The sequence below is a fragment of the Triturus cristatus genome, chromosome 4_2, assembly GCF_964204655.1.
Source record: "Triturus cristatus chromosome 4_2, aTriCri1.1, whole genome shotgun sequence".
In the NCBI taxonomy this organism is placed as follows: Eukaryota; Metazoa; Chordata; class Amphibia; order Caudata; family Salamandridae; genus Triturus; species Triturus cristatus.
In genome coordinates, this window is record NC_140586.1 from 662,336,357 (window position 1) to 662,359,888 (window position 23,532).

At 46.0% G+C, this 23,532-nt stretch overlaps 1 protein-coding gene across 3 annotated transcripts in view; it reads left to right on the plus strand.

Moving 5' to 3' along the window:
- Positions 1–23,532, plus strand: part of TM2D1 (TM2 domain containing 1) — a 247,610-nt gene that overhangs the window by 127,862 nt on the left and 96,216 nt on the right. The window lies entirely within an intron of this gene.

Here is a 23,532-nt window from a genome sequence, read left to right on the forward strand (position 1 = left end):
GGATGAACGTTTTCTTAACTGACAAAAATGTGCGTCCTCTCATTGTGAAATTTTTACATGGCTCTCCTAGACCACCATGAGCACTCTGGGGCTCTGTGGAGAACTCCCATTGAAATTCATCACATCCACGAACTTGGAAAGCAATAGGTGTAATAAGGTTGAAACCGCATCTATGCAACATTTATTTGCTTTTTGTCTTAACGTTCCATGTGTTCTACTTTAATTTAAGCAGGTCAAAAGTGATTTTGTCCTAGTCCTATGAGCACTCTGCTCTGCACTAAGAATATTGCATCTTTTACAGTGTGGACTCTTTTCTCTCAGAAAATCTTTTCTGCGTGGCAGTTCTACGTGTCCGCATTTGTGTGTGCCTACAGTGGCACATATGTCCTCTCTCATTTGGATAACATTTTGTTTCCTGCAAACGGAAGCTAGTACTGGAATGCTAATAAGTGATAAAAATAATAGTGTGCCTATGGTTTAACAACATTGTATTGATCAGTCAGACCATTAACCAGACTTGTGTGAGGACATGATATGATGCAACACACCAGGGAAGAGATGTCCTATCGATTTGTGTTCTGTGACATGGCTAAGAGGCAAACATTCTGTGGGCCAAAGTCCTAAAATGGGACCTAGCCCCAAAGTTTTCCATGTTCTGTATTCCGTCTGCGGTGCCAAAAGTTAATTGTCCTATACTAGCTCTTGTTTTCGATGACATACATGGCTATTAATAGCAGAGAAAAACTAGGCAGTTAGGCCCGTATCGTATGCCAATTGCTACACTGCAGCCACTAGTCATTCACCAACTATTTGTTTTTACATCGCAACATTGTGTGTCTGATCCATTTAATTCATTCTATTTCTATCTAGCTGTTTTATATAGTGCCACATGTCTGTATGAAGATTTAAAGTGGATTCCTTAGTCTCGTTCTCATTTTTTCCAAAGATTTTCTCCCCACTTTGGGATGTTGATGTAAAATTTGAAAGTTCTGTTTCTGTCCTTTAGGATAATGCTCCTGGTTAATTATTATGTAGGAGTTAATTTGTGATGTGCTTTGTTCATCATTAAAATGCCATCTTTTTGTGGGATTGAAGCACGAACTTAACCTCTTGATGAAAAGAATCATAGCTTTGAAAATATGAACAAATAATTTTGGCAGTGACTTGCAATGGCTAAGTAGGAGTTGATTTCATCTTGTAACGGTAGAATTACAGACTAGCCAGTATTCTTTCACAACTCTCTGAAACTCTCTGAATTAAGTTTAGAGTTGGATGCTAAGATTGAAAAAGGTTGGAAAGGGGATGGCAAGTAATCACGGAAGGTGCACTGCCTATCCCGAGCTCAATTTCCTCAAGCAGCTGTGGTAATCGTGTATTATGCTGAGCAGAGCAGAGCAGTGCTGCTGCGTGCTGGAGTTGAAGAACCAAGCTGGAGTCTATGAAGAGAAAAACTTTCAGGCAACACCCGCTCACACTGCAGGAGCCATAACGCTGGCTGTTCTGTCCCTGGAAACAGCAGGAAGCTCACAAGTAGCATTTTTTCAGCTTCTGGTTATAGAATCCCACAAGTGCCTTTTAAAACTACACACTCCAGGCACCCTAGGCACCCTTTTGGTTTTCCAGTTACCCACCATTACTAAAAACGTCTGTGGTGTGGAGCAACGCTGCCTGCTTTGGTCAAATCGAGTGTCAACACAGAGGATTCACTGCTGTTTTTTTACCATAGGTGAGAGGTAGGTGGGGTGTCCTTTTCATTACTACCAAGGCAGGGAAGCGCCTCAATAAGAGACAGTAAAGCTACAATATCAAGATTGTGACTGTATTGGTGTTTCCTTTAGCCTTCCACTGGTTGGTAAGCCATTATGATACTATGGGGTCTATTATAAAGGCGGGCGGATCGCCACCGCCCGTATGGCGGTGGCGATCCACAAGCCATTATTCACCGCCCGCCTCTCATTTCCCCACCGCCAAATTAGGATGGCGGGGGGGACCCCGGCAGACGGAAAGACCGTCTGCCGGTTTTCCGCCGGTCTAACAGGAGACCGGGCAGAAAAGGGGATTGATATGGTGGCGGTGTCTGCAAGACACCGCCATCCATATCATGATGCAGGCGGTGAAGTGCCTTTCCATGGCGGCAACGCCGCCATGGAAAGGCATGCGGAGTCCGCATGTGGGCGCCCGTTGCAGGCCCCCTGGGTGGTGGGGGGGTGCACATGGGGGGGTACCTATGGTACCCCCCCTGCATTTGCATGCACAACGTGGCAGGCACCGCGCAGTGCCTGCCATGTTGAGCATGCAAATGCACAGATGCCTTTTTAACATTGCGGCGGGTGCTGCTGAAAGCACCGCCCACCGCAATGTTAAAAACGCGGGATGCGCTCGCCAGTGTGGCGGGCGCATCCTAATTGGATTTGCGGGTCTGCCGCACACATTGCGGGCGGTCCCATTTACCGAACGCCATCGTACTAGATCCCTAAGTTTGCAACTTTCTAATGGGTGTTGCTTGCACCACCATATTGTGAAAAATAGACCAGACCCTTGATGCTCCAGAGTTATAGTTGCCGATTTCTCACCAAATTCCTGCAGTAAAAGTTCACCAGCAGTTAGACTGGAAATATCTACAAAAGCACAGGTAAATAATCCATAAAAGCTATAATTCTTTATTAGATGCTGTTATTAGGTGCTTGTGTCTGTGGCGAGCCATCTGTTCGAGGCATATGAGCTGCAGATTGTACACTTAGCATAGGTCGCCATCTGGTGTTGGGCCCGGATGTTTGCAGTTTGTTTTTCTTCTTGGACAGTCTTTGGAAGTCACGAGTTTGGTGACTCCTCCTTCGGTCCGTACTGCGCATGGGCTTCGGCTCCATCCTCAGATTGTTTTTTTCCGCCATCGGGCTCGGATGTGATACTTCGTGCTCCGGCTTCGAACTTCTACGGTTCCAGCCTCGACGGAAAATCCTCGATTCTTCGAGTTCCTTCATCATCTTCATCTCTCGAAGCGGCACTTTCTCCATCCCGTACATCGACACCGGCCTTCGGGCCCTCCGCGACTCCGGTCCCGGCCGATGGAAAGGACTCCGTTCAAAAAGTGCCCAAAATGTGGGTCTAAATTTCCCCACACCGACCTCCATCAGGTGTGTAACCTTTGCCTCTCTCCGGAACACGAGGCTAGAGACTGCCCCGCCTGCAAGTCTTTTCGATCGAAGAAGACCATCCGAGATCGAAGAGCTCGACGCACCATGGCGCACTCATCCTCTGCAGCTCCACCGGACATCTTCGGAGACGACGCCGAAGCTTCGGGGCAAACACACACCGAGCAGGAGGAAGACGTCGTCAGCGCTTCCGAGGCCGACGACTCCGACGTGGAGGACGTTACACCAGCGCAGCGGGCCGTGAGTACTATGCCCCCTCCCACCCCCGCGCCGAAACCAAAGAGACTCAGGTTACTCCCTCGCCTGCCGGCCTGGGCAAAACCAAAACCAAAACTTCGATCACCCCACCTTCGGGCCCGGTGTCGAAGCCCCCAAAGTCTCATGGCAGCTCGGGATCGAGCCAGCCGACACCCGGTGCCGAAAAACAGCATCCGGCACCGAAGACTGCAAAATCCAGCTCGACTCCGAAACCACCGGTGCCGAAGCCTGGACACTCGGTGCCGACCAAACACAAACACAAATCTGTCGGCACCGACGCTCCGGCGCCGAAACATCATTCGACGCCGAAACACCCGGAGACCTCAAAAAAGCATGGCGCACACAGACCATCGAAACCCCCGGTTCCGAAATCACCGGTGCCGACAGACGACTCGACACCATTGGCTCTGTTTACACCAGACCCTTTACAAAAGACTTTGTCCAAAGATCCAAAGACTGGGCTTTTGACTTTAACTACCAAGAAAAGACGCCTTGATGCTCCGGCTCCTCCTCCTCCACCCAAAAGGAAGGACTCTGCTACTTCTCCCCTCAGAGTGCCCTCCCCACCACCGCCTCCCCTACCTCCTCCACCTCCTCCACCTCACAGGTCTCCGCCACCTTTACCTCACTACGATCCGGCCCCATCCCCAGATCCGGATGATGGGGATCCGGACAATTACCCGGCGGACGCCCCAATGGATCCCACTCCACCAGGGACCCCAGATCCATGGGAGGATTACAATAACCCTGATATACCCAATGTACCTCAGGACGACCTATACCCATCAAGGCCGTCTCCTCCAGAGGACTCCTTAGGGTTTCATCATTTAGTGCAGAGAGCAGCACACTACCATGGGGTGGACATGCACAGTGAACCAGTAGAAGAAGACTTCCTACTGGATACATTTGATATACAAGACAAATCTACTTCCATTTTACCCATGCTTAAGGGTGTCACCAAGCACGCTACACAGGTGTTCAAAGACCCTGTCAGAGCCAGAGTACTGAACCCTAGAATAGAGAAGAAGTACAAGGCGGCACCCACAGACCCTGCTTACATCAAGGGCCCTGCTCCCCTAGATTCCCTAGTTGTCTCCACAGCTAGAAAGCGGGCTAACTCCCAATCCTCAGGAGATGCCCCACCGCCAGACAAAGAATCTAAACTTCTGGACGCGTCTGGTAAACGCACCGCCTCCCAAGCTGCAAACATGTGGCGCATTGCAAACACACAAGCACTGCTTGCGCGATATGATAGAGCACACTATGACGAACTAGAGGCTCTTATGCAGCACCTTCCAGAAAAATACAAGCACAAGGCTCATGACCTCATACAGGAGGGTAAACTAATTACAAACACCTCCATTAAGTGTGCCCTCGATGCAGCCGACACTGCTTCTAGGGCCATAAATACCAGTGTCCTGCTTCGTCGCCACGCCTGGCTCAGGATCTCAGGGTTCAAGCCTGAAGTCCAGGCATCCATACTCAATCACCCCTTTGACCAGGAAACACTCTTTGGGCCAAAGGTAGACGAAGCGCTCGAAAAGATGAAGAAAGACACAGACACAGCAAAGTCTATGGGGGCACTCCAAACACAAGCCTCCAAACGTCCCTTTCGACGCTCGTCCTTTCGTGGCACAGGCAGAGGCTCCTCCACCGATAACGCCTCTACCTCCTACAAGTCCCCTCCTCAAAATACCTTTTCAAAGGGCAATCAGAGAGGTGGTTACAGGGGTAACAACAATAAGGGCAGGGGCAAAACCAACAACACCCGTTCTGCCACCCCCCCCGCACAATGACTCCCCTCCGCTCCCCCCAGACCATTCCACTCCGGTCGGGGGCAGACTACAAAACTTTATCCACGTATGGGAGTCCATAACATCGGACAAATGGGTGACCCAAATCATTCGGTCAGGGTACTGTCTAGAGCTAACATCTACCCCACCCAATATCCCACCAAGGCACCGCCCAATGTCTCAAGAACATTCCACACTGCTCAAACAAGAGGTACTCTCACTCCTGCAAAAACACGCTATAGAGCAGGTCCCCGTCAATCAACGAAATCTAGGGGTCTACTCTCTATATTTCTTAATACCAAAGAAAGACGAGACCCTCAGACCCATTCTGGACCTCCGGCCTCTAAATGCCTACATACATTCAGACCATTTTCACATGGTCACTCTACAACAAGTCCTCCCACTCCTCTGCCAGGGAGACTTTCTCACAACCTTGGATCTGAAAGACGCATACTTTCACATTCCAATACACCCCTCTCACAGGAAATACCTCAGGTTCGTGGTGGACGGGCAACATTACCAATTCACGGTTCTCCCCTTCGGGGTCACCACTGCACCACGAGTGTTTACCAAATGCCTAGCAGTAGTAGCAGCACACCTCAGACGTCAACACATTCACGTCTTCCCTTACTTAAACGACTGGCTGATAAAAGCCACGTCCTACCACCAATGTGTGCAACATACAAACAGCACCATCCAACTGCTCCACCAGCTAGGCTTCACGGTGAACTACCAAAAGTCCCACCTCATACCATCTCACACAAAGCAATATCTCGGGGCCACTATAGACACCTCCAAAGGTATTGCCTATCCAAACTCAGCCAGAATCACAAGCATTCAAGCCTTACGCAAAACATTCCTTCCCCAACACCCTCTTCCAGCAAGAGTGTTCATGAAGCTCATAGGAATGATGGCGTCTTGCATATTTATAGTGCCCCATGCAAGACTCCACATGCGTCCACTTCAAGAGTGCCTAGCACAACAGTGGAACCAGGCCCAGGGTCAGCTGACGGATCTGGTGTTGGTGGACGGCCGCACACATCACTCTCTGCAGTGGTGGAACACCACAAACCTTTCCAAAGGACGGCCGTTCCTGGACCCGGTTCCTCAGGTGATTCTAACAGCGGACGCATCGCTCTCCGGCTGGGGAGCGCACCTCCTACACCTCACAATGCAAGGTCTATGGACGCCACAGCAAAAATCGCTCCACATCAACCATCTGGAGCTCTTGGCGATCTTTCTAGCCCTAAAATCTTTCCAAAAACAAATTTCGGGCAAAGCAGTCCTCATTCGCACAGACAACATGACTGCGATGTATTATATACAAAAACAGGGGGGGACACACTCTCCCCAGCTCTCCCGCTTAGCCCAGAGCATATGGAGATGGGCAATTCCCCAAAACATCTTTCTCCTGGCACAGCACGTTCCAGGAGTACAAAACACCATAGCAGATCTGCTCAGCAGACAAACGCAACAACTACACGAATGGGAACTGCATCCACAAGTTCTTCACCCATTCTTCAAACAGTGGGGGCATCCTCAAATAGACCTCTTCGCCACCCACGAAAACAAAAAATGCCCAAGCTTCGCCGCCAGATACCCACACCCATTGTCCAAGGGCAATGCGATATGGATGAACTGGTCAGGCAGATTTGCATACGCCTTTCCACCTCTCCCACTAATTCCATTAGTGGTCAGGAAGCTACAACAGCACTCCCTCACACTCATTCTGGTAGCTCCAACGTGGGCCAGGCAGCCGTGGTACACCACGCTACTACAACTATCAGTGGTACCACATCAAAAACTGCACCTTTCCCCATGCCTCCTAACCCAGAACCATGGAGAAATCAGGCACCCGGACCCAGCTCAGCTCAACCTGGCGATCTGGCTCCTGAAATCTTAGAATTCGGATACCTTAACCTTCCCCCTGATTGCATGAACATCATCATGGAAGCCAGACGTCCTACCACTAGAGCATGCTATGCCGCAAAGTGGAAAAGATTTGTAATTTACTGCCGTAACAATACAATCAACCCCCTAGATGCATCCATACAGCACATCATATGCTATCTGCTCCATCTTCACAGGTGTAACCTGGCATATTCATCCATACGCCTACACCTAGCAGCGATCGCTGCTTATCTACAAAACAGGCAGCATTTATCACTCTTCAGAGTGCCCGCTATTAAAGCCTTCATGGAAGGCCTTAAACGAGTAATTCCTCCCAGGGCACCACCTTCCCCTGTATGGAATCTAAATTTAGTTCTTACACGACTAATGGGTCCGCCCTTCGAACCAATGCACAAATGTGAGCTACAGTTTCTCACCTGGAAAACAGCTTTCCTTGTAGCTATCACTTCCCTTAGAAGGGTTGGTGAAATACAAGCGTTCACCATACAGGAACCCTACATACAAATGCATCACAGCAAGGTCATACTTCGCACAAATCCGAAGTTTCTGCCCAAAGTCATTTCCCCCTTCCACCTCAATCAATCAGTGGAATTACCTGTCTTCTTTTCGCAACCCCAATCTGTTGCAGAAAGGACCTTACACACACTTGATGTAAAAAGGGCGTTACTATACTACATACAAAGAACGCAACCCTTCAGGAAGACTAAACAATTGTTCGTTTCCTTCTCTCCACCACATAAAGGCAACCCCATTTCAAAATCAGGGATAGCTAGGTGGATTGTAAAATGCATACAAATTTGCTATCAAAAGGCAAAGAGAACATTATCTGTTCCCCCTAAAGCCCACTCTACAAGAAAGTTAGGGGCTTCTATGGCTTTTCTAGGGAATATACCCTTAGATGACATCTGCAAGGCAGCCACATGGTCTACACCGCACACCTTCACAAAACACTACTGTGTAGATGTGCATTCCAAGCAGCAAGCTAGGGTGGGCCAGGCTGTACTAATGACACTTTTTCAAACAGCTGCAACGGATACCGGTGGTCGCCGCTAAGGTTGGGTACTGCTATATAATCTATGCTAAGTGTACAATCTGCAGCTCATATGCCTCGAACGGAATATGCTACTTACCAGTATGCATCTGTTCTTGGCATGTAGAGCTGCAGAGTTGTACACGCCCACCCGCCTCCCCGGCTACCTGTATCCGTTCCAGTACATCTTATTTAGATACAACACATGGGTTTCTCACTGTTATTACTATGCTCCATCATTTCCCTGTTGGCGAAAAACAATCTGAGGATGGAGCCGAAGCCCATGCGCAGTACGGACCGAAGGAGGAGTCACCAAACTCGTGACTTCCAAAGACTGTCCAAGAAGAAAAACAAACTGCAAACATCCGGGCCCAACACCAGATGGCGACCTATGCTAAGTGTACAACTCTGCAGCTCTACATGCCAAGAACAGATGCATACTGGTAAGTAGCATATTCCTTTCAGGCTACTAGCTTTGACCTGTTTATTTCTGCATAAATTGCTATAAACCACAGTTTGTTAGGGAGCTGTGAGACATAAAGGTAAATAGCATGCTTTGTTTTTTTTTTTGTTTGTTTTTTTCCAAGACTCAATGTCAGATGGTTAACGATATCGGGCGGCTGTGCTACCAGGAGCCGGATGGCCTGACTCGATAAAGTCTGTTCACCTTGTAGGCATTCTTTGTACATTAAGACAATTGCATGACACTGCAATAGTGGCCATTGGTCTCCTTTCCCCTACTCTAAATCAGTGTCCTCCTTCCCATTCCCGAAAGTTCATCATAATGAAACCTACATCTAAGCCCGCTCGCAATGCGAAGCCAAACAGCGAGTGCAATGCCTCACAGACTGGCTCAAATAGGTCACGTCAAACCCATCAACTCATGACTTAAAAGACCAGGCCAAATCTCACAAATTCAGAATTGTCAAATACTCAGGCATCCACTACAGTGCTGGCCACAAAGTGCTACAGCTTGCATACCCAAGTCGTAAAAAATCCTGGCAGTAACTATCAATTGACGGATCCATCTCGGAGTTGTCATAAGAGACTGCATCAAGACAGCTGGAATCCAATCATAGAACCTCCAAGTATTAATCAGCTAGGCTCACAGAAGGCTTCTCGTGATAGGAATATAATGTTTTGCAGTGACAAAATGAGCTGTGATCCTAGAAAGAATGAAAGCTCTGATTTGATCCAGCAAAGTATTGAGCCTTACCCAATTTTTTAAACTGTTGGTCAACCGAGATTAAGTAGCACCACCAATTAATATCCAAATGGAAAATACATCTTTAGATACTCTGGAGTCTAGACTTTAGACAAACTTGACCAATTAAAGCTAAAAACCAATCTTTAAGATCTACTGTTCATTTAGTTGTAGTCCCAGAGACAGAGGTCAAACCTTACTAAGCTCACAACCAAACTTATTAAACAACATTTTCTACCCGTGGACCTCCTGATTTCACTATTTCTAGAGCACATCCGGTGCTTTTCACAAAACCAAAATCTAGTGGTTGTCCATGACCAATCTTCTTTTTTTTATTTTTTTTATATTTTTATTTTGTTATGAAAATAAAGCAAAACATCAAACAAAGCATGAATACTCGATCCACAATGAATGTCACAACACATTAGTCTTATAGGGCAATTGTAAAAGTGTGATGACTGTTTCAGGTGAATCTGCCGATGGGCTTGGACAACTTGGGCACACAAAGATAAAGAGTCACGGTTGCAATGACCGGAGTTACCAGCAGTGGGAACAAATATCACGGCAGTCAAGGCTCTTCCCCAGTCTTCCAGGCAGCACTGCCCCTCCCTCCTCTTCCCCTTCCACTTCCAGCCCGTAGTATTTCATCCATGGTGCCCATATCTTCCGGAATTTCCCCGGGCAGCCCCAGATCTGATACGTCACTTGTTCCGCCACCATATACACATCAAGACTTGTCCTCCATTCATTCAGCGTAGGTAACTGTGGAGCCCCCCAATATTTAGCTATATTCCGTTTGGCTACCACCAACCCCTCCGCAACCCATGCATGTTTCAGACTGAGGTATGCATATGCCTGAGTGTCGTGGAGCTTGAAGTATCTGGCTTGAAGTGTGGTGAAAGAGGCCAGCACCCCATTCTCCAGAACATCTCCTATTCTGGAAATCCCAATTAAGTCCCATTGCCTAAAGCCTCTCAGCATTCTGATCTCGACTAGCCGAGTCCCCTCCCACAAAGGGGTCTCTCTGGTACATCCATGGTCCCATTTCATTTGGCGTTCGGCGCTTTTCCATGCCTCTAATGTCCTCTGGGTCGCCTGTAGTAATCGGCTACATCCCTTGCCTCCATCGATATAGTGGAGATGTGTACGTTCTCTAAACTGTAGTCTTTCCAGCCGAAATGTCGGATGGTTCCCTGGTGCGTGAATCCATTCTTTGATTACAATGAGGTGGGATGCTCTATAATACGCCCTAATATCCGGAAGCGCCAAACCGCCATTGTGTGGGTTTCTCTGCAGTGTTTGGAGTGTAATGCGTGGCTGGGCCCCGTCCCAGATGAGCAAACGCAGTTCATTGTCTATACCTTTGAACACCACCTCTGGAATTTTAGTGCAAGTGTTTTGCCACACATAAAGCAGCTGGGGAAGTGTGATCATTTTGTACCTGGCGGCCCTTCCCATAATAGTCAGGGTAAGTCTCCTCCATCTCTTAACTTCTTCCTGGAAGTTTGTGAGGAAACGCCTAATGTTGCGAGCCACGTCTGTGGTAATGTAGAGGCCAAAATATGTGACTCCCTCTGTCGACAATGGCAAACAACTAGGATATGTCTCGGGCTCTACCACCCCCCCCCCCTTACCGGATATAGGGTAGATTTACTCCAGTTGATACTATATCCCGCATGTCACCCACAAATTTGCAGGATGTGAGGGAGCGTCTCCGTCTGGTTCGTAACATATAATAGAATGTCATCCGCTTATAAAGATATGCGGTCTTCGTCTAGCAGTCGGGATTCATCTACAAAACCACCCAGTCCTGGGAAGGCTCGGATGACACAGACCAAGGGTTCCAGAATAAGGGCAAACCATAAGGGGGAAAGAAGACATCCCTGCCTGGTCTCCCTTTGAATCGGCCAGGTTCCCGAAATAGCTCCGTTAACCCTAACCATAGCCTCAGGCACAGCGTATAACAGGGCCACCCAGTCCCTAAAACCCGGACCAAATCCGAATTTCTCTAGAACATGACTCATAAAAGGCCAATGGATGGTGTAAAACGCTTTCTCAGCGTCAAGGGAGAGGAGCAGGTGGGCCTCCCGGTCTCAAACAGCATCAATCCAATTGGCCACTCTGCGGAGGTTATATCTCATGGCTCTTTTCGGCATAAATCCGGATTGATCTCCATGTACCAGAGAGGTAATAACAGTCAGAAGACGTGTCGCAAGGATAGTATCCAGGATCTTGGTTTCTATATTTAATAGCGAAATGGGACCATAGGACCCACATTCGTCAGGGGGTTTCCCCTCTTTTGGTATCACCACCACAGTTGCCATTCTAAGGTCTGCAGGGAGTATCCTGTCGTCTTTAGAGGCCGTAAACATCTTGAGTAAGTGTGGGGCCAGTATGGCACTATGCATTTTAAAGAATTCCCCCGGAAGGCCATTAGGGCCTGGGGTTTTCCCCACTTTCATCCGACCAATAGCCTCCGTGACCTCGTCTAGGGTGATATCTTTCTCAAGCCTATCCCTGTCGTCCGGGTCGAGGCAAGCAAGTTCGATCCCTGCAAGATACTGGATTATTTGTGCCTCACTTGTTTGTGTCTGAGCAGCTTAAAGTGCAGAATAGTATTGGGCGAAGACCCCCCGTAATATCATGGGATGTGGAGTTGGTCTGGCCCTGTTGCCTAATGGACATAACCCACCTCGATTCCTGTTCCTTCCTACCCAGTCATGCCAGCAGTTTACACGCCTGTCTCCAGTCTCCTATAACCTGTGTTGAACTGCAATATGGTGAACCCGTGCCTCATTAGTAACCAGTGCCTGGTATTCCCTTTTCGTAATGTCCATGTATAATCTTAATCGGTTTCATGGATTCTAGACTTAAACAACAGATTCTCTCAAAGCAATACAAAAATAAATGCAGGTTGCACATCCATTTGTTCCCTTATTTGTTGATATTTCTTCTTCCAACAAACCATGGGCGTTTGAACAATTTGTTTTTAGAAACTGGGCGTTCATGCACAAGTCCTTCATCCAGCAAGAATTGACGTTTGTGGGACAGCTTTTTCAATTCTGTTCAGATATCAATACAGTGTGAACATTACTGCACTCCATACATGAAGCATGATCTAGTTCCTACTTGGGATGTTGATGGGTTCACCTAGGTGTTTGAAAGCACAAAGGGAGTGGGCAAGCCAGAATAAAAAATATAGGATGAATATACTATGTTTTCATACGATCACGGTTAAATACTACAACTCTTATGGATTGATTAAGACCAGACCTTTGCGTGGATATAAAAGAGCAACAGTGATTTCTTGTAACTACATATTCTGTTCCTTTGGTGGAAATCTGGGTTACATTGTTAAACCCAAATGTTCCTAGGACACAAAAGGTAAAGGCATTAGAAACCTGGTTCTTAAAAAATAAAAACACTATTTTATCATTTATTATTTTTTTCTTTACTACAGGGGCCTTGTATAGCAGTGTTGCTATTTTTCATCGTAAAAAATTATCAACCTATCAGTCAGGGCTGATCGTGCTGGGTAAATTTTCAAATAAATGGAGCAATGCAATTGCATCCTTCTATGACCTTCTTGATAACCCTGGACCACTTTTTAAATCCATCTCATTACTGAAGGGAGGGATCATATTGGTCGGGAATTTTTATTTTTTACTAGAATTATTAATAGACTCATCGAATCAGCATTGTAGAGGGAAAAACACACACAAATTGCTATGGTTATCGAAATATACAAAAGGAAGTTGGATCTAATAGATTCATGGAAGAAGGCAAACACAAGCCCCTGGAAAATCCCAAAAGATTTATGAGCGCTTCTAGGCTACATTTTGTTTTCCTCATCACTTCTACAGTAGAATTCTCATGAACTAGGATTAGCTAATCCACTTTCGGACTACTTTGCTATTATAATTACTAGTATAAGTCCACCTTGGCTGATGAATAAATAGCTTTTAAGCAACGTGGCCTGGAACTGAAACAGGGAATTTTATCTGAAATTCCTTAAATATTTTATACAGACACCACTCAAATTGGACTAGTTTGGGATACCTTCAAGTCCATATTAAGAGGGCTGATAATTACAAAAGAGATAACTATAAACATAGAAACAGTACTAAATGGGTAGAGCTTTCACCTAAGCTACAAGTGTTTTTCAACAGACTGAAGCAAATTAATTAAATGAGAAACCGCCCAGGAAATGCAGAGAGTGCAATTTTCATCTATAAAAAGGCCACTATGTATGAATAAGTAAAAAAATGGTATGAGAGGCAAGAACGCAGAGGTAAGATTCTACGTTTGGTCAATCAAAACAAAAGATTGTCCAAATAAAATAGTTACATTACGCAGTCCAAATTTCACTTCTATCACCACAGAGCTTAGGAAGATAAATCAGATTATTGTAGTTCACTATGAAAACTACTATAGTGGACCCTATAGTAACAGTAAAAATTGTAAGACATCTACAAAATAAATTGGTCCCTAAACCATCAGGAACTGAAGTCACTCACCTTGTTTATACTTTTACAAGCATAGAGATTGGCAACAACATTAATGATTTATCTAGAGGTAAGAAGTTTGAGAAGATCTTAAATACAGTAATGGCCCCTTTTTTAGCTTTGCTAATTAAGTCTTTTCGAAGGCAGGCCTACTCCCTCATGTACCCCCCTTAATTTTTACTAGGGAAATGTATTGGCTTACTTAAAATATATAGATTGAATAAAGGCCCACTAGATGTCTACTCGTATAGACCTATAATATAATTACATTTGAATCACAAAATAATTACTAAAGTCCTTGCAAGATGAATCTCTAACAGTCTAATTCATAGGGGTCAAAATGGTTTCATTCCTAAGTGTCGGTTATATACAAATTATCCAATCAAATCAATAGATTACTATATTAAACATCCAGATATTTCATCCATCAGTATTTTATAGGATGCGGGAAAAGCACTTATATTGGTCTAATGAGAGGTGGCGTTTACTATTTTGAGGGCATTTGGGTTTCCTGAACAATTAGCGAATCTAATCTCAAATGTCTAGCAAAAAATGCCTCGGGTCCAATTATAGTTAATCAGGTAAAGGCGTGTGGTTAACATAAAGAGAGGCACACAACAAGGCTGTCCTATGTCCCTTATCCTCTTTGTGTTATTTATTGAGCCTCTGGCTGTTCATGTAGAACAACCTGAAATATTGAAGGGGTATCATGAATGACAAATGGTTTCTGAATATTGTGCAAAATAGCTATAGCTATTGTCTCACCTTCACCCCCAATACCTCTAAAAAAAGTCACAGCAACTCCATCTGTACAAATTTCAGCAGTTGGTATCATCTGCATAAGCAGACTGTGCAGGGTGTTTCTCCTCCCAAAAAAGATTGGGAATTTATCCTCACTACTTTCTAGTGATGAAGGACCCAAATCGAGTTAGACACATCCTAGATCTCAAACTAGATATGCAAAGAGGGTCAGGATGCAGTACTCCCATCAAATCTAAACTGCTCCATTGAGGAGATTGGCTATGCGTCATGGAGCTTAAGGAAGCTAATTCCCATATCTTTTTCGGAAAAAACCTTAAAACTTCCCGAGCCTCACCATAGGGTACACACATTCCTAGCCCTCCTTTTTGGCATGAAGTTTGCACGAAGAATATTTTTAAAGTGCATGATAGTGGTACATCTCTGGACACAGAAATCCATCTGTTCTTATCTGGATGATTGGCTGTCAAAGCCCTAACTTCACAACCAGCGCTTCAGTATTTCTAGTTTGACACACTCTACTCCATGTCATAAAGAGTCAATCATGAAATTTCAGCGCCAACCCTGCGCAGTCCATATGCTACCTGAGAGTAGTATTGGACACATTAATTGCAAAATTAATCCTTCAGAGGAGATGCTATTCTCTATCAATCTGAAGCGTCGCAATCTTCAAAAAAGAATCTGCCTGTCAACAAGACCGATTTCATCCCATCTAGGCTTAGTGGCAACTTGCATTTTCCTTGTTCCACATACCCATCTTGCTATCAGATACTTGCAGCAGTGGTTAGAGGACCAGTGTTTTCAAAACACAGACAGATTGAAGGACCAACTTACCCTGTCACGGCGCAGACCTTCCCATGGTGGTACTGGCATTAAAAAATCTCCTGTGTGAAATGGATTTCTTTCAGAACGTCCCAACTCAAACAGTTGTGACCAGTGCCTTAGTTATCGGTTTGGTGTATATGTCGACCATCTTCAGTTTCGAACTACGTGGTCTTCTAAGGAAATGGCCTCTCACATCAGTTTCCTAGAACTAAGGGTTGTGCACTTCTCCCCGAATGCATTTCTTTTTGCTTCCAAAATGTGCTACCATCTTAATCCAAAAGACAACACCACAACAATGCATTACTTGAACAAACAAAAAAAGGAAAGTGATCCAGAGCTGTGCCACAGGAACAACAATCTTTCAAGAAGTGGCTAATAGCCAGGAACCTGAGGATCACTGCAATTCACCTTTGGGGGGTCCAAAATGTTCAAGCGGATTCACTATTAAGGATATTCCAAGTGCAAGTGGTTTCTAAATGTTTCAGTTCTACACAACATCTTCTATGACTGTAGTTTCTCTCAATAGGACCCTTTTAATAGTACAGCCTAGGTTCTACCAACCAGGGACAAAAGTGAATGTCCTCTCGGTAGACTTGTTAGAGTAATTTCTGTATGCTTTTCCTCTGAGTCCCCTGATACCTGCCATCATTGGCAAGCTGACATACTCTAGGATCAAGATGATCCTCAGAGTGGCCTTGGCAGTGGTTATTCATAAACCTTCATCCACTCAGGATCCTGCTGTACAGCCCACCTCTTTCTAAAGTTCAGGACCAGATCTTATCAGATTTTAACTTCCGACCGGAGTGCATGGGCATTCTGAAAGAAGCTAAGTGCCCATGAGCAAGACTTTGTATGCTGAGATTTTGCATCTGGTTCATTTATAAGGACTTTGATCCCACGCCCTGCAAAGAAGCAGTTATTACCATGTATTCTCCTGCGGGTCTGGTGGCTCAGTGGACTAATGCATCCACTTCAGGGGACTGTGTTTGATCTCATGGTCACAGGTTCAAATCCCGGCGGGTCCACTCAGCCTTTCATCCATCTGAGGTCGATAAAATCAGTACCATTGAGTTGGGTAACAATAAACATCTGTTATTCAGCGCCAAGATACCCAAGGGTGAACGTGCGCTTTACAAATACACATGTTATGTTATTCATTTGCCTGGGTCAGGTTTGCAATTCTCTTTAGTTCAATTCCATTTGGCAGTTATTAGTGCTGATAGAAAATGGCCTTCACTAACTTGTTTTTTCAAAAACCTGCCTTCATTGTAGCTATAACATCTGCACGCATGGTCATCGAGATTCCTGCATTGTGTTCCTTCGAACCAAACATACCTTCATAAGAATGAAGGGGTCATGGGCGCACATCTGGTTTCACTCTAAGGTGATCTCAGATTTCCACGTAAACCAAACTATTGCTGCTTACTTTCTTTCAGAACCTACTTCCCTGGCAGAAATATCACTGTAAAAATTAAATGTGAGGGGAGTACTTATATTTTATTTAGACCCAACAAATGACATAAGAAAAACTAAAATGTCATCTATGGGCTTTTACATAGGCATGGAACTTCAGAATAATCTAGATATATAGTCTCTTGCAACATATTGTGCTATGAAAAAAGGAATCACTTTAGACAATAGGAAAAAAAGGTTCCTTTACCACAGGTAAAGCTGTTACCGCTGCTGAATTGAGGAATATTTTAATTGCAGAGTTTTTTTTTTAACCATTCTTTATTAGCATTTTCATGGCATACAGGTATATTCACAATACAAATGAGGGCAGTCAGAAAAACTCAATATACATGGAGGTGCTAGGCAGCCGTTGCAAGCAAACCCTCCAAACAATGTACAACCAATGAGGCATGAATAACAATAGAAGATTGCAATACCACTATACAAGAACGGGGGGGTTCAGCATGTGGGTAACAGTGAACATCCCCCCCCCCCCCCCCCCCCCCCCCCAACGGTACTCCGTCTACCAGTCCGCATACCACCTCAGGGGTGAGAAGGGCTCTTCTGTCTGCTACATCAAGTATCTTCCCTAAGTGGAAACTGGTGTTGCCATCACATGCAGATTTTGCACCTTAGTAACCGGGGGAGCAAAGACCCCTATGCACTGTAACTGTGTGAAGGGAAGCACATCTGCCTAGTGAGAGAGATGACATGCCTTTTGGAAAGCGGGGCAAGGCTCTGGTGCAATGATTTCACAAAAAGGTCCAACATCGCAACCAGTACTTTGCTTGGTGGGGATGGGGGGTGTAGGAAAGGTTCGGAAAGGTTCTCTCACGGCCTCATACACTCATTTGATCATTGAGTTTTAAAATCAGCCGTTCACATTCCTGCACTCTGGCCAGCTCTACCATGGAAGTAGGAGAGGAGAGCTGCCCCTAGTGTTGCAGAATGCTTACTTTTGCCAAAGTGAGGGCGGCCTTTGTCAGTAATTTCTGGGTATGTTTGATAGGGTTCACGTAGACCGTCATGTCTTGTAGGAGTGCCAAATGCATTGAGGGGCCGATGAGCTGACCCTGAGCACTCCATGCCGCTCATTCAGTCGCCCAGTACGGTTAGAGTGATGGGCATAGCTAGGTAATGTGGCTTCACGTCTCCAGCATGTGACAATAGGTCGGCTCTATGTAATTTTTGGCGAGTCCAGTATCAGCTGTGAAGCAGTTTAAAGTAGTGAAATTTCAATTTTGCGTCTCACAAAAGGTTATCATGCATATGGAGGCAAGTATGCCAGCCATCTGCAGTGTAGCCCCAGGCTAGCATTAACTGCCACCGTTGTCTCTGGTTTCTGAGAGGCGCAGAAAATAGGCAGCCCATGAGCAGGATATATATAGGCCTGACACCACTCCCCTGTAGGTCCCCCAAGTCTCCAGATACTGTTGTATAGGGGATCGAGGAGTTTGTCTTTGTGCCTAAGCAACTTACTAGGCAGTGCTGTATTTGGGTATGGGACCTACACTAGGACAAGGGACTGCCATGCTCCGACTATAGCAATTGAAATGTTTTGAAGCCTGACCCATTGACTAGTTGGTCAATCATCCTAATCCCTGATGACCTCCTAAAGGGCCAAGCAATGGTATGGCCACCGATGCACACCCCTTCATTTTGTCATAAAGGGGCAGAGGCACGTAGCCTCGGTTTGGTTGACAAGAGGGCATATGACAACTGCGATAACCAACATGGCTCTTATCTCTCGGTTATTAGTCAGAAGCGTTTGGCCCTTATATTCATAGAGTATCAAAGGGCTGTCGCAGTTTGAGTCCCATATCTTTAGTGACCCACATGGGAAGGTCTGGGGCCTTGGACAGCCAGTAATTTAGCTACAAGACGTGGTGGACTGTATCACACGAAGACATGTGCGGTAACTGTAAGTCCCCAAATTCACTGTGAGTGTAAAGCTTATCCATTTTCAAACTGCGTCGCATGTCTCCCCAGATGAAAGATTTGATGGCGGAATCAATTTGTGAGAGCAGGGCTTTAAGAATTGAGACTGGAAGCATTCCCAACACCTAATTAAAGAGGGGGTGATGACCAATTTCACCTCTGCGCACCAGTTTGAAAAGTTAGTAAGGGTCTTTGCAAAAAGGGAGAAAACATTGTCCTTCACCATGTGGGAAAGGCCCTTGTTCAGCAACTTCCCAAAGTATTTAATTCCATTAGGCACCCAGCAGAAGTTGAGCCCTTCAGTGTAGGCTCTAGTGGGATATTAGCATCACCTCAGTTTTCAGTTGACCTTGTAACCGGAGAACCTGGAGAGCCAATAGTTGGACAAGAGCTGGTAGAGAATACCCTGGTCATGTCATGAGAAAGTCCTCGGCATAGAGGAGAGCTTTTATCCTGATACCACTAAGAGTCACGACATGGATCAAGCTCATATTCCTGATTACCAGGGCAAGAGGTTCCAGGGCTAGCAAAAAGTAGAAGTGGAGAAAGGGGGCACCTCTGTTATGTTTGTGTCTAATCAGGAAGCTACGCAGAAGAAAAATGCTATATTTAAGCTGGGCCTCTGGCATTTGATAAAGCCAGCCAGCTTTAGTGTTAAATTGCTGTCCCAGTCCAAATGGCCGGTGTACATTGCACAGGTATGGCCACTCCACTCGTTCGAAGGCCTTCTCTGCATCAAGGGAGACCGCAGAGGTCTCCTGATCTGAGTCTGTGGAGCACCACAGGAGGTGCACAAATGTTCTACGATGGTTCCTAGAAGAGCGGCCTAGTACGAACCCAACCTGGGACTGATGTATAAGGGAGAGAATAACCTTGTTCAGCCTGGCCAGTCTTTTGACATCCAAAGTTGATTAGAGTTAAAGGCCTATAACTTCTGCAGTCCATGGGGTCTCTGCCTTCTTTCGGGAGGAATCTGATGATGGCTTTATTGGAAATAGCGCCCGGGCAGTTGGTAGTATATGCCTCCTTAAAGGCTTCATGGAGCATCAGGATTAACAAAGTCTTACAGGTTTCATAAAATTCCAGAAGGAAGCTGTCTTCGCCCAGTGATTCGTAGATGGGTAGGTTAGCGATCGCTTAACCAATCTCTTCTGGTGTGATCTCGCCCTCTAAAGGAATACGAACTTAGTTGTTGAGAGTGGACATGCAAAGAGAGTCATGAAAGGTGTACCCCCCTGCCGCCTCCCCCTTTGTGGATAGGTGAAGCGAAGGGCATGTAGAAGAATTTGTAGTAGGAATTGCAGAGATTCCTAAGGCAACCACCTGGAAGTCTGTGTACAGCTTTACCGGACATTACTGTCTTACAGTCAGGAACCCAAGTACAGCAGGCCTCCTTAAGAAATCTCTTTACATTTTTCAGTTTTCCCTTGCAATGCTTTTAGTAGGGTTGTGCTGCTATTCTGTTTAGTTCTTACAATTATCACTGGAGATTCCCAGAAGGAATGGTTGGTTACCTGTAATCTGACAGAGACTTCTAGTCCTTACCTTAGAATTATCCACAGGCGTCCGACTGGATCTGGAAATGTTTCGTGAGCAGTTCCCCTGTGTGCCTTCAGGTGAAGTAGTTCGGGTCTGCATGACGTTCGCACCGGAAGTGACTTGCACGGTGCCTGTAAAGGCACCACGCCAGCTTGCTGGCGTCAGTTCTTTTCTTTTTAGCGCTAGTCAGCGCTGATCCAGAGAGAGCTACACCCAATAATTTTTTCTGTTGCTATTTTGAGATCTTTCTCTTGGTATGGCGGGGGTAGTAGGTGAATTCATAGAAAAATGAAAACACAGAAAGCATATTGAAGGAAACCAAGTCATGAAAAACCTTAGTTAAGCAAAGTCATTTATAATGAAACACCAAAACATCGAAAATATTTTAATGGAAATGCATTTAAATCGAAAATGTAAAAGTGTAAGGCTGAATTTAAATGAAAACACAGTTTATTTGAAATAACAGTTCCATAAGTATTGTCATTAGTGATTTATTGAATTTTTAAACAACGGAGCAACAGTTATAAAATGTTCATTTTTAAATAATGGCACTATAAATAGAACTCTGAAACAAAAAGTTACAATACACATTCAGCACCCACAGCTATTGAAAAAAAACAGTGTAAACACGTCCCGACACAGTTTGCCCTTCGATATTGAGTGCATTTCCAGAAAACCTTCTCTTTGGACTTTTTCTCTCTGCCTTAGATGAACCCTCCTGTAGCTAACAGCAGTCTACCATGCTGCCAGTGAATATATTTTACTTCCATTTCTTTTCAGAGTTATTGGCACTGGAATAGAACACAAAAGATATATAGGGTCTTTTCTATTTAATGCAAGAAAAAGGAATACTACACTTACAGCAGATTTGTGTCAGCAAATGATTAACTTCAACTTTGTGTGACCGATGGAGCTAAGAGAAGTCTTCTGGTACTGTCCCACAGAAAGAAAAAGAAAAAGAGGTCCAAGAGGTCTTCGACTTCACGCCGTCCGTTGAAGTCATCCGACCAGATGACAGAGCGTCGTCATTTAATATCTGGCTCTACCGTTGAGCCTGCACCTGGGTCACTTCCGTGTCACCAAGGAACCGCGGAATGGCGTGTGCAGCGCACTTGCTGTCATGGATATCTGTATTTGGTATCTGATTTTCTGGACCATCCACTGGCGCTATAAGATCTACAGCGCTTTAACTAAACAGGACCTAAAACGTTTGGTCAGAAGCTACGACTCCTAGCTCCAGTCGATGTCCCTTACCAGGACTGCAACACGAGGAATACCTACCTTCTTCACACCAGCCGGGACGGAAGTACAAGCGGCAGAGAGATTTCCAGTTCACCTTGCTTTGCCATAAGCCCTGAAGAAGTCGTGGGGTACCTCCCCAGACGAAACACGTGTTGGCAGGGCAACTGTTCTTAAATAAAGAAAGAAAAATAACTTACGATTACACGTTTTTGTTGTCACTGTATTCATGTGTTGTTCTATATTCTTCTTGTGACCAGATACGACATAGAAATGAGAGTTTGATACTTTATACGTGTGCACAGGCTTGCTGTTATTGTTTGTATGACCTTAGGTCTATCTCTTAGGGGGTTTCAGTGGTTCTCCCTTACCTGTTGCACATCTTACATGGCATGAGTAAAACAATACGCACACTTTATGTTGGCGCCACTTCCTACCACATCTAAGCCAACACTGCGCCTCCCTGAGTTTCCGGAAGCCGGTGTGAGCCACTCCCAACTTCGCAACTTTTATGAGGTCAAGCACCTCCTATTTGGGCAGCCCGTCCCCGCTGGCGTGCCTTCAGGCCTCACTGGTTCGGGGGGAGGAGGGGGTGGGCCCTACTGGTTCTCTGCCAGCGGGTTTGCCCGAACGTGCCAGTCAGGTCCCTTCCATTCACGGATTAAACCAGACTGGCACTGGTCGTACCAGCTCGACCGCCCCCAAGGCTGCTCCCAATGTGGAAGGCGCCGTTCCCAGTCTCCTCTCCAACTCAGGCATAGAGCTAGAAGGACGCTGCTGTACGCCAACTTCGGTGCCGACTGGAGCTTTGCCTTCCTGACCGGAACCTGAGCCCTATTCCTATGGGCTAGAACTTGGGGAATATTGAAAGGGGCCACTGGATCCTGAAGAATACCAGCCCGTAGACCCCTAAATCGACTAGTGAAAGGCCTTGGCGGACGTCAGTGGACTGGACGCCTCCCCAGTACTGGCATGGGCTCTCTTTTCACCGTGGCTACGGAGGAGGGAGCTTCTTTTGCTATGGTGGTGAGAAGGGCGGCTGAGGTCCTGGGCCATAGAGTGCCTTCAGTGGCAGTCAAGACTAACGTCTTTATAGAGGTCTTTCAGCTGGGAGTGACACCCACCTCCCTCAGAACCCTTTTAGGGAATCTCTCAAGAACGTCCTTTTTGGACCTGATGGATCCTATCTCTTCGGAGACAAGACCTACTCAGCACTGGAATGTTTTAAGGATAGCCGATCTATGACCGGGTCGATAGGTCTTTCCATGGCACCGCAAACCCCAATTTGCCTTTCTCTCCTTTCTGACAGGCTGATGGAGGACCATCTGTCCTTACTCCTCCAGAAAGTGGTGGCTATCTTGACCGTGGGAGCCATAGAGAGGGTTCTGATGCCAGAAGTAGGCCGTGGTTGTTCTTTCCGCTACTTTCTGGTGCCCCCCAAAAAATGGAGGCCTTTGCCCTATCCCAGACCTATGACCTCGCAATTTCTTCCTCAAAAAGGAGAAATTAAAAATGCTCCCGCTCAATCAAGTCCTGCTTACCCATGACCTAGTAGCCTGAGTGGTGGCGTTGGACTAACAGGATGCATATTTCCACATTCCCTTCCTGCCTGCCCATAGGTGTTACCTGCGATTCATGGTTGGTCAAAAGCACCTTCAGTTTGCTGTGCTCCCTTCTGCCCTGCTGTGCTCCTCTGGTGTTCACCGAGGTGATGGCGATGGTTGGCACTCATCTGCTGAGATCAGGGCTACCAGTCTTTATCAATCTCGACAACTGGCGGTTGAAGGCAGGTTCACCCCAGGCAGTTGTCTCCCACCTCCGACTACGGGGCATCTCCTGCACTTACTGGGATTCACTGTCAATGTGCCGAAGTCACACCGGACTCCCTCTCAGATGCTCCCTTTTTCATCTTAGCTGTTCTAGAGAC